The 9,771-nt window shown below is 39.1% G+C and overlaps 1 non-coding gene across 1 annotated transcript; it reads left to right on the plus strand.

Moving 5' to 3' along the window:
* Positions 1–521: 521 nt before the first annotated feature.
* LOC125913843 (small nucleolar RNA SNORA40) lies at positions 522–648 on the plus strand. The gene has a single exon (XR_007455133.1). It is a non-coding gene; the product is annotated as a small nucleolar RNA SNORA40 (small nucleolar RNA).
* The last annotated feature ends 9,123 nt before the right edge of the window (positions 649–9,771 follow it).

Below are 9,771 nucleotides of genomic sequence, written 5' to 3' on the forward strand. Positions count from 1 at the left end.
CCTAAGATAAGAAAACTCTTTTTTAATAAAATTCACATAATACTCTTTTCTCAAGAAATTCATGTCTTTTCTCAAAATAAACAAACTTACTTCTTATATTACCAACACTCTTTTATACTTTATATACTCATTCATTATTTTAGTTGGGAATCTAATACGCACCTCATCTATTTAATTTTTATGCTTGCCGTACTCCTCATGTTTTTGTGCCATCATGGTACCCAGAAACTACCCAAAGATCCTTATCTTAAGTCTCCAACAACTGAAGCATTCCTTGTTTTCAAACTGCTATTTTCTTCACCTTGCTCCCCTTCACTGTTTAAGGGCCATGTTTGCCTTAATGATTCCAGCTGAGGAAATGCAGGCCAACTACTTGGGCTAATATATACTAACACAACAATAAATCAACCATTGGAACCTAATCATTCCCTGTGTACCAACTCAATGAAAGTTAATTCAAACACTGCAGTTTGGTGGGTTTGCCAACAAAATGATAGTGAATTAAGAAAGATGTTAGGAATCACACTTGTGCTTGTTTTTGTTCAGTTTTTTGGACAAAGACTTAGACAAGTACAGAAAATGAATCCTCTTTTGCAACCCAAAACTCATGGCTCAGTATGAGTTTTGATACATGTAAGAAGTAATAAGATCCCTCAGCCAACTACAGTGATGGTGGGAGTTTGATAAACTTGAAGGTTGGTTTCAGGACTATAGAATGACTAAAAGCACAGGATATAAGGGAAATCTCAGCTATGGTGAGTTAGTATTCTAATTTTAACGTTGACATGAAATAAAGGCGCCTTCTTGTTTTAGAAAAAGAAAAAAGGCAAGAAGGTATTAGGGATTTGAATGGACGCTGTTCTCCAGCACAATAAAATCCCACGATATGGGTATGTTCTACCACTTCTGTCCTCACATGAAGGTGGTTGTGGAACCATATACTCTACTCACAGGTCAAATGTGCTGCTACAACCAGAAAAAAAATCTCCAGGGTAGTCTCAGGTGTTAACAATGATCAGCCTTTAGTGGTACAGTTTAGAGCTGTGTGGATTTGAGAGGGTGGAAACAGCACTGCTCCAAAAAGGAACAGTGGCAGGAATAAGAACAATCTCACCAGTATCTTCCCACACCCAAGTCTTCACAAGTAGGAATGGGTCACAGTTAACCTAATGCATCATCATTATTATTCAACTGAATCATCATCATCTTTACCCAAAAACATTTACTGAGTCCTCTGTGCAAACCTTTGGGTGGAAGAAGATAAAAGAATATATAAAGAGTATAGGCCTTCTAGAAACTTACTAGCAAAATAAGGTTAAAAATAATTACAAAAGAATAGATGAGGGGCACCTGGCTGGCTCAGTCGGTTAAGCAACAGACTCTTGATTTTGGCCCAGGTCACGATTTCACAGTTCATGAGATTAGTGCCTACTTGGGATTCTCTCTCTTCCTCTCTCCCTGCCCCCACCCTGCTTGTGCTGGTGTGCACTCACACTCACTCTCCCTCAAAACAAATAAACTTTAAAAAAGATAAGTAAATATCAGCATGAGATAAATGTATGTAACCTGGGTGTTATTAATTCACAGACATTTTAGCAACAATGAACCTTAGATATTCTTCAGTCTAGCCTGATTATTGAGTCACAGAGAGGTTAAGTGGGTTATCCCATGGTGCATGATTTAAAACTGGCACCAAAACTCCCCATATTGACTCCAAGTGCTGAAATTAATTAAAGAAAGTAACTTGGTCAATATAAAGCCAAGACAGGAAAAGAAGTCACTATTGCTCTTAATACATTCACCATTTTATATTATAATTTCCAAAGTCAATTGCAGTAGGTGGGTCTGTGTTCATCCTGTGAAAATAATATTCAACAGATTCAAAATGCGCCCCTCATTTTGCTGCTGTCAGGTTTCATAATGACCAGCAGCAGGAAATCATAAGTTCTGAACTACTATGATCCATTTTACTGATCAGAGCATCCAGTTATCATGTAATAAGGTTCTGAAGCAATCTGCCTCTGCTATTTATTCTTCATTTATTAAATGACTTGGGAGAATTCACATATTAGTATTTGTGAAGAAAGGCTAAAAAATTAAATGCCTATTTTAGTCAGCTTTGAAATGAGCAATCTTGCTTATGAGAAATATTATATTCTTATTTAAAGTAGATACCATAGAAGGAAACAGTCAGTTCTTAGATAAAGAGAATAGGGAAGCCACGTTGTAAGAATGTCACTAAAATATTTTAAAAGTCATTTTTCTTAGTGCCCAGAGGGTAATTCGAGAAAAAAAAAGATAAAAAGTGACTTCTCAGGTAAGTAAATGAAAAATGCATTCACTGTCACCATACTGTTGATTTTGTCCCAATTAAAATCCCCAAGTATATACACCACCTCAGAGTCACCAAGGTTACCCTTTGAACACCTTAAGAAAGACATACACACACACACACACACACAAAATTGACACATAAGAAGTATTTATCTCCTCCAAAGGACAATAGGAACCAAGTAGATTTTTGTTCATTAAGAAATGTTCAGGGGCACCTGGGTGGCTCAGTTGGTTGGGTGTCCAACTTCAGCTCAGGTCATGATCTCACAGTCCGTGAGTTTGAGCCCCGCGTCGGGCTCTGTGCTGACAGCTCAGAGCCTGGAGCCTGCTTTGGATTCTGTGTCTCCCTTTCTCCCTGCCCCTCCCTGCCTCTCTCTCTCAAAAAAATAAACATTTAAAAAAAAAAGAAATGTTCAAAACTCAAAAAAAAAAAGTTTAAAGCTCATACATTATCAACATGGATAGCAGTAGCAGGCAGATTAGAGAAATGAATAAGAATAAAATCACAAAGCACCCAAAAAAAAAATATGAGGTAGTAAAAATAGGAGGTGATAAAAACTATCCAGCATGCTTTCCTAAAGGGTAAATCTTTTCAGGAAATGCTGTAGAAATTTTAAAAGATAATATAAGTCCACTAAAGTGAATCACTAGGTACTAGCAAACCCCAAATGTGTTTGAAATTTGTGCCACATAAAGTCTACAGAAACCCAATGAAGATGGGGGTGGCTGGGAATGAAGGCAGGGGGAGTTGTTGAGGACATCTAATTAGTAATAAGTAACGAAGTACCTTATTGAGAAGAATTTGTATTCCATTAATTTAGCTAAGAACTTGGTTTCTAACTGGTAGTAAATACATGTTTGTTGTAGTAAATGAAAAAGAATGGAGAAAATCTGCTTTCTAGACACAGAATCTAAACTAATGAGACAGTCAAGAGAAGACTGTAATGAATTTAGGAATAAGGAAGAACTGATTCATTAATACATAAAATTCTGTACTAAGATCATGAATGTTTAGAAGAGAAATTTACTTGGGGAAGGGCTGGAAACAGGATTATCCATCCAAATTTAGAATTATGTAAACATCAAGATGAACAAAATTAAGCTTTTCTTTTGTAGGGCACAAGGGAGAAATTACTTCATGACTTTTGCTTGGGAACCTCCTTTTTTTAATTATGCAAAAAATATATATACTGTGAAGTTCAAGCAGCCTCACAAAGCTTCAGCTACATCTCAATTAAATAGCATAGGGAATTGCATAAGAAACCCAGACAGAAATGAAAACAAGTATGTGAGCAATTTAATCAAGTTAAGATTTTTTTCCAAAGTGGAATTAAAAAAAAAAAATTAAGAAATGGAAAAAATAATTCCCTATCTTCTACTGTTTTCTCCACTTAACTTGAACCTTATGCCCAGCTTATTAATTATGTAGGACCCTCATTATTTGAGTGAAATATTGTAGCTATGGGTTCTTGTCTGCCCAGCACATTTCTCATCTCCTATAACTGGGAATAATATGCCTTTCTTTTTTCAGGTGCCATTTCAAGTCCATATAAATAAAAAATGGTACCCTCTACTCTCCCAGCCAGGGTGGAGACATTTGGCATAGTACTGCCTATCAACATACCCTATTCTCCTGGCCAAGAAGAAGCATGTGGTCTAAACAAGGTCTTATAAGAACCAGGAATTTTCCAGAATTAACCTGACACAAAGGGTGCTCAGCCAATATGTGTTAAATGAATGTCAGGCAACTGAATGAATAAGCCAGTGGGAATAAGACCTGTTTCTTTCCTTGAGAGTCATGATGCTAGGAGAATATAATCTTACCCTGCTCCAGCCTTTGTTAATTTACAGAGGAAGCTCATCAATCAGTAGATGATAATGATGCTGAGATTAAGGAAAGCAGAGACAAACATAACTAAAAGATGAGTAAAGACAGAATCTTCATGAAACCCTTCTGGAACTTACAGTTTTGTGACTAATAAACTTTCTTTTTTGCTGAAGTTGACAAGTTTCTACCACTTGTCCAAGGAAGCTTATGATATACACAATAATCTTTGGCAACACTTTAAAAGACCCCCAGAGTACCTACCTGGGGTGATCAAACAAGTAATCATTATAGATTTAAATAAAATGTATTTCATTATAGATGTAAATAATATTCAAAATTGTTGTTGAAATAAGCAGGAACATTTCCTCACAGTGCACTTGCAATTTACAGTTGCTCTCACATTAAGCCTAATAATATTGCTTTAGGAAAAAAATAGATAATATTAAGTTCATATATCCTGCATATCCTGCATAATATAGAAGATTCTAAAAGGCTACATGTTTACTATTCCATTTTCATGATTTAAGACTTTCATACAGTATTAGAAACATTTGCAATTTATTAGCAACTCCCTCTTTCATTTCCTTTTTTCTTATTGCTTTGGAAGTCTATTTTAAATTTACCATCAATTGATGAGTTTTATCTGTGGACATTAAGTTTCAGAATCATAAACTCAGATTCCCATAGGGCTCTTTCGTGAGTTTAAGAGTGTCTTAAGGGGTGCCTGGCTGGCTCAGTCGGAAGAACATTCAGCTCTTGATCTCTGGGTTGTTGAGTTTGAGCTCCATGTTAGATGTAGAGATTATTTATCTTAAAAAAAAAAAAAAAAGAGTGCCGAGTGCCTTAAACTGTAATTCTGGTGAAACTAATTCCCCTTATCGGCTTTTGAGAATCAAGCCACAACTGTAAATTATTCCTCAAAGTGTAGAAGATGAATAAGGAAGAAAAAAAAAAAAAAAAAAAACACCTCAACTGTAATTCAACACTCACCATGATCATCATGATAGAGGTACTGTTCCAGGTGCTAGAGGTAAAACCATGAAGAAGACAGAAAGAACTGTAATATTATAATGCTATATTATATATGCTATATATAATGCTATATATAAAACTATAATATTATAATGTATAATTATAATGTGGCAAGTGATGAGATCGGACAGCTCTGTGGGCACTGATAAGTTTGGGAAGCCATTCAGACAGGGGTATGGCACCATCTAACCTCCCTTTCCGAAAGGTCACTGGCACTGGTGGCAGGGTGAACTGTAGGTCTCAAGGTTAGAATTGGGAACATCAGTAGGAAGCTGTTATGATAGTCCAGGGGAGACATGGTGGTAGCTTGGGCTATGGGGTTGAAACGAAGAGAAGTAGAATAGCATAGTATCCTTTTGGAAGTAGAGACTAGGATTTATAAGAAGTGGGTGAAGGAAAAAGAAGAATCAAAGAATCTCATAACTACATCTGAGCGTGAACTCCAGATAACATGGTGAACTGACCAAATCTCCAAGTTAAACTAAATTGTTAAATGTACTCTCATTTTCAGGACACTTAATTCATTAAGTAAGAATGACTAAGCCAACCAATATAATTAAGAATATAATTTAGGATATAACCAAATTTGCTTTGCAAGAAAAATAACCACCTTTATAAATTTTATTAATGTTTAATTTTGAGATGGAGAGGGAGAGAGGGAGAGATAGAGTGTGAGTGGGGGAGGGGCAGAGAGAGAGACACACACACACACAGAATCTGAAGCAGGCTCCAGGCTCTGAGCTGTCAGCACAGAGCCCGATGCAGGGCTCAATCTCACGAAGCCGGAGATCATGATCTGAGCCGAAGTCAAGCTCAGGTCAAAGTCGATGCTTAACTGAGCCACCCAGGCACTGCTAAAAAATAACCACCCTTAAAAGACGTGCATTATTAGGGTAAAGATGACAATTGGAGTTTGAATATTTTAGGTGTTTAAGTTGACAGCCTTATACAGAAATCCCCATCTGAACTCTTTTAGACCTTCTCTCTGTATCACTTAATATGATCTTTAATTATTACTTCTCATTTTGGGGTATAAGAATTAAACCTTCTCAAATTGTAGCTTGTGCTTCTTTACACCCTCTCCATCATTTAACACATTTTCCCCCTCACAATAATGGCCCAATAAACATTTTTCAGTATAGAAATCACTTCATCTCAGAGAAATGTCTCCCCATCTCCCTTTTTTCATTGGTTACTATGAAAATGCTTCCAGTACAATGAAGCCAGGGCTCCTCCGTAAGCCTTGTCTGCTGCCTCTTCAGTCTGCACAGAGCACTCCATTTTCACAACCTCCCATATCTGTTTTTCACTCTCAGCTTATTAGTTGCTGGGTCACACAGGCAAGGAAATCAGCCCCTCCATCATTAACAGGACTTCGCATCCCATATTGTAAAAGTAGTGAACGTCTCAACCAACAAAGAGAATCTTAATGTTGCAGTCCCCTGGGCAAACACTGAAATCCCTCCATAGATTTAGATTATTTTACTCTCCTGAACAAAACCATAGCCCTCTAATGAATCCTTAAGGTTTCACCAGGCAACAATTGTAACCAGTATGGTATTTCAAATACCGTATTTCAAATTCAGAATTTCAGTGGTGTTCCTTTCAAATAGCCTAAAGCTCACATTAAGTAATGATAGAATCCGGTTTCCCTCTGCTACTGACCATTCACTATATCTCATCTACCCTACTGAAGTGCATGAAAACCCTCCTTTCCTGCAGACCACAAGACAAATATGAAAGAAGGCCTTTTATACTCAAGTGTAAAAGGAAGACTGTAATTTTGATGCATTTAAGAAACAGGGTATGGAGTTCCCCAAAGCCTGGCTGGTGGGTACTACCCTTCATTCTTGCAGTACATTTCTATCAATAGCAAAATCTTTTTAAGTTTTTCTCACAATCTCTCATCTTCCCTACTAAACGATAAGCTTCTAGACCAGTGCTAATAACCACTGCAAGGTATTCAAAAAATATTTGTTTAATAAATTACTGCATGCACTTAATTAACAAACAAATCAATGAATGAATAAATGAATAGCTGCTTTGATGGTTAAGATTTGACTTCCAGGGCGGTCTCATTTGGGCCAATTTTTTTTTTAACTTTCAATCCAGTCAGATTTGCATTAGAAAGTCTCCTTTGTGCAAACACTCCAGGGCAACTGTGCAAAGTCACTTTGAAAGTAAATGCCATCAAATATTAATAAGATAAGCCAAGGGAAATAAGCTTGTAGTTTATCCCAGATAAAAAGCATTTTTTCCCCTTTAGTATGAATACATACGGGAATTTACAGCTCCCTTCCAGACACCAGACAGAGACATGTGGGTGGCAAAGCTAACTAGGAACACCAGAGTGAGTGGAGCATACTGGTAGGTTTAATAGGGTGGAAAACTCCTGAAACGGTGAACCTTAGAAGATGCTATTTCTTCCATTAGATTTTCTTCCCAGAATACACTTATATCCATATCTAAGGGGAAAATAAATTTAAAATTATATTTTAGCAATTCTACAATCACACTATAGTTTTCTAAAATAACTAAAGCAGTCCAGGATCTCTAGGGATCTCTAATTGGGCCAAACAAGAAACATAAAGGATGTGCTACCCTCACAGTGCAACAGCAAGCCTGGCTGGGAATGGAAGAGAAAAGGTTCTACAAGGTCCCCACTCAAATGACAGTTTTCCAATGAATTGTGAAATGTATTTTATTGAATCAAGGAACTAAATACTGAAAAAAGAGCCAATGTGTCATAGATCCTCTGCACAGCATCTTCCGGTATACACAGGAGAGCCATCACCAGTTCTAGCACTGGTCTTACAGACTACGCACGGTAGTAAGAACACTGGATTCGACATCAAAAGAACTGAATTCTCATTCTAACTCTGCAACTCATTAACCAGTTGACCTTAGTCAAATCATTCACTTCTCTGGGCCTTATTTTACTTATCCAGAGTGAAAGTGCCACTGATATCAATCTCCCGGAGCTGTATACATATATGTAAGATATAAGCACAGTAAGCTGCGGCCTAAACAGTGTGTTGCAATAGGCCCTCTGCCACCCAACCCCTCCGCTACATGCTTAGACAAATGTTAATGTTACGTACATTAAAAAAAAAAAAAAACTTACACGTGAAGTCGTGAACTTTAAATTCCAGGAAGACCAGCAGCGGCTGGGCGTGCTATGGTGGTGGTGGCTGGCACCGCAGAAACGAGAACCAAGGGGACCAGGGCCTGGCCTCCGCGCGGGGTGGAGCAGGTGGCTGTGTGAGCTGTCCGGGCATGGACAACCTGGACTACCGGCCCAGCAGCCGCATCTTGCTGGTGATGAGCAAGTGCAACCCCGGGTGTGAGCCGAGGGAGCGCTTCTCACCCTTCAGGGTGGTGCCGGTGCCGGACAAGAACAGCAAGGAGTCCGAAGGCATGCTCTTGGACAAGTTTGAGTTCAGCTCGCCGACCCGCAGGGTCGTGGAGGAGATGCACAACCAGCGCCTCAGCCCCTATGGCACCAAGCCCAGGAAGGTGCGTGTCGCCACGTTAGCGTGACCACCTGAGTGCTGGTGGCAGCCGGAGACGGGCCTCTCTAGCCTCCCTTCACCAGAAGCTGTGCTGGCTGGGGTAGGGGTGGTACTTCCGCTCCCGGGGCGACGAGAGAACGCCTCGCAGTCTGTGTGCAGGAGTAGGGAGGAGGCGCTGCGAGTGGTTTTTTTCAGGATGCCCTGCACCATGGCGGCTCCCCGCTGTGGAGTTTGGGAGAAGCAGAAGGAACATCGCCCCCTGCTCGGACCAGGCAGCCCCCACCAAGCAGCCGTGGCAACTCTGGCTTCACGGTTGCAGTGGCTGGGCCTCCCCCTACTCCCGCCGTCACTAATCTGGAACTTTGGATTCCACTGCCCAGAGGTGGTCCTGGCCTACTTTGAGTACTTATTTGGGTCTCCTCTCTAGGAACCCCCGGTTTACCATGTATAAAAACATAATACTGCTTTTTCTCAGGTTGATATGGAGCTTAACAACTTGATGAAAAGTACGTTAAACTGCGGCACCCTGGCATTGCGCTTTTTCCCAGTACCAGACAAAAGTACGCATATATATAATTTTTAAGTACAGGTAATTAAAACTGCCACTATTGGGGGGGGGAAAGACACTTTAAATTCCAGGAAATGCAAGTCATTGACTAATTAATAATACGATGTAACTAACTGGTATCCTATTTTCCCCAAATATATCCAGTGTAGTGCCTACCCTGACAAGAGAACTCAGATATAGAATGAACTAAGTAGACCCACCACTTGTGGGTGAAATAAAAGTGTGCACTGGGCCAGAAAGAAAATACTAAAATTGATCTGAGAAGGAATGTAAAAAATCAAGCTGGGATACTGAATCTAAAATTATTCTTCCAAGCTGGTAACATTTAGGATGTTAACTGTGTAATATTGAGGAATAGTGATCTGAACTTTGCCATTGGTACCTCCTGGCCACTAGGGGGAGCCAGCAATGTTCTGCTGTATAAAGGAAAATGACTTGTTTTAAAGTCAATTCTGTACTTTTTGAAGAGCAGGAATTATTTTGATTTTGCATAGTCA

This window comes from Panthera uncia, assembly GCF_023721935.1.
Source record: "Panthera uncia isolate 11264 chromosome C1 unlocalized genomic scaffold, Puncia_PCG_1.0 HiC_scaffold_4, whole genome shotgun sequence".
In the NCBI taxonomy this organism is placed as follows: domain Eukaryota; kingdom Metazoa; phylum Chordata; class Mammalia; order Carnivora; family Felidae; genus Panthera; species Panthera uncia.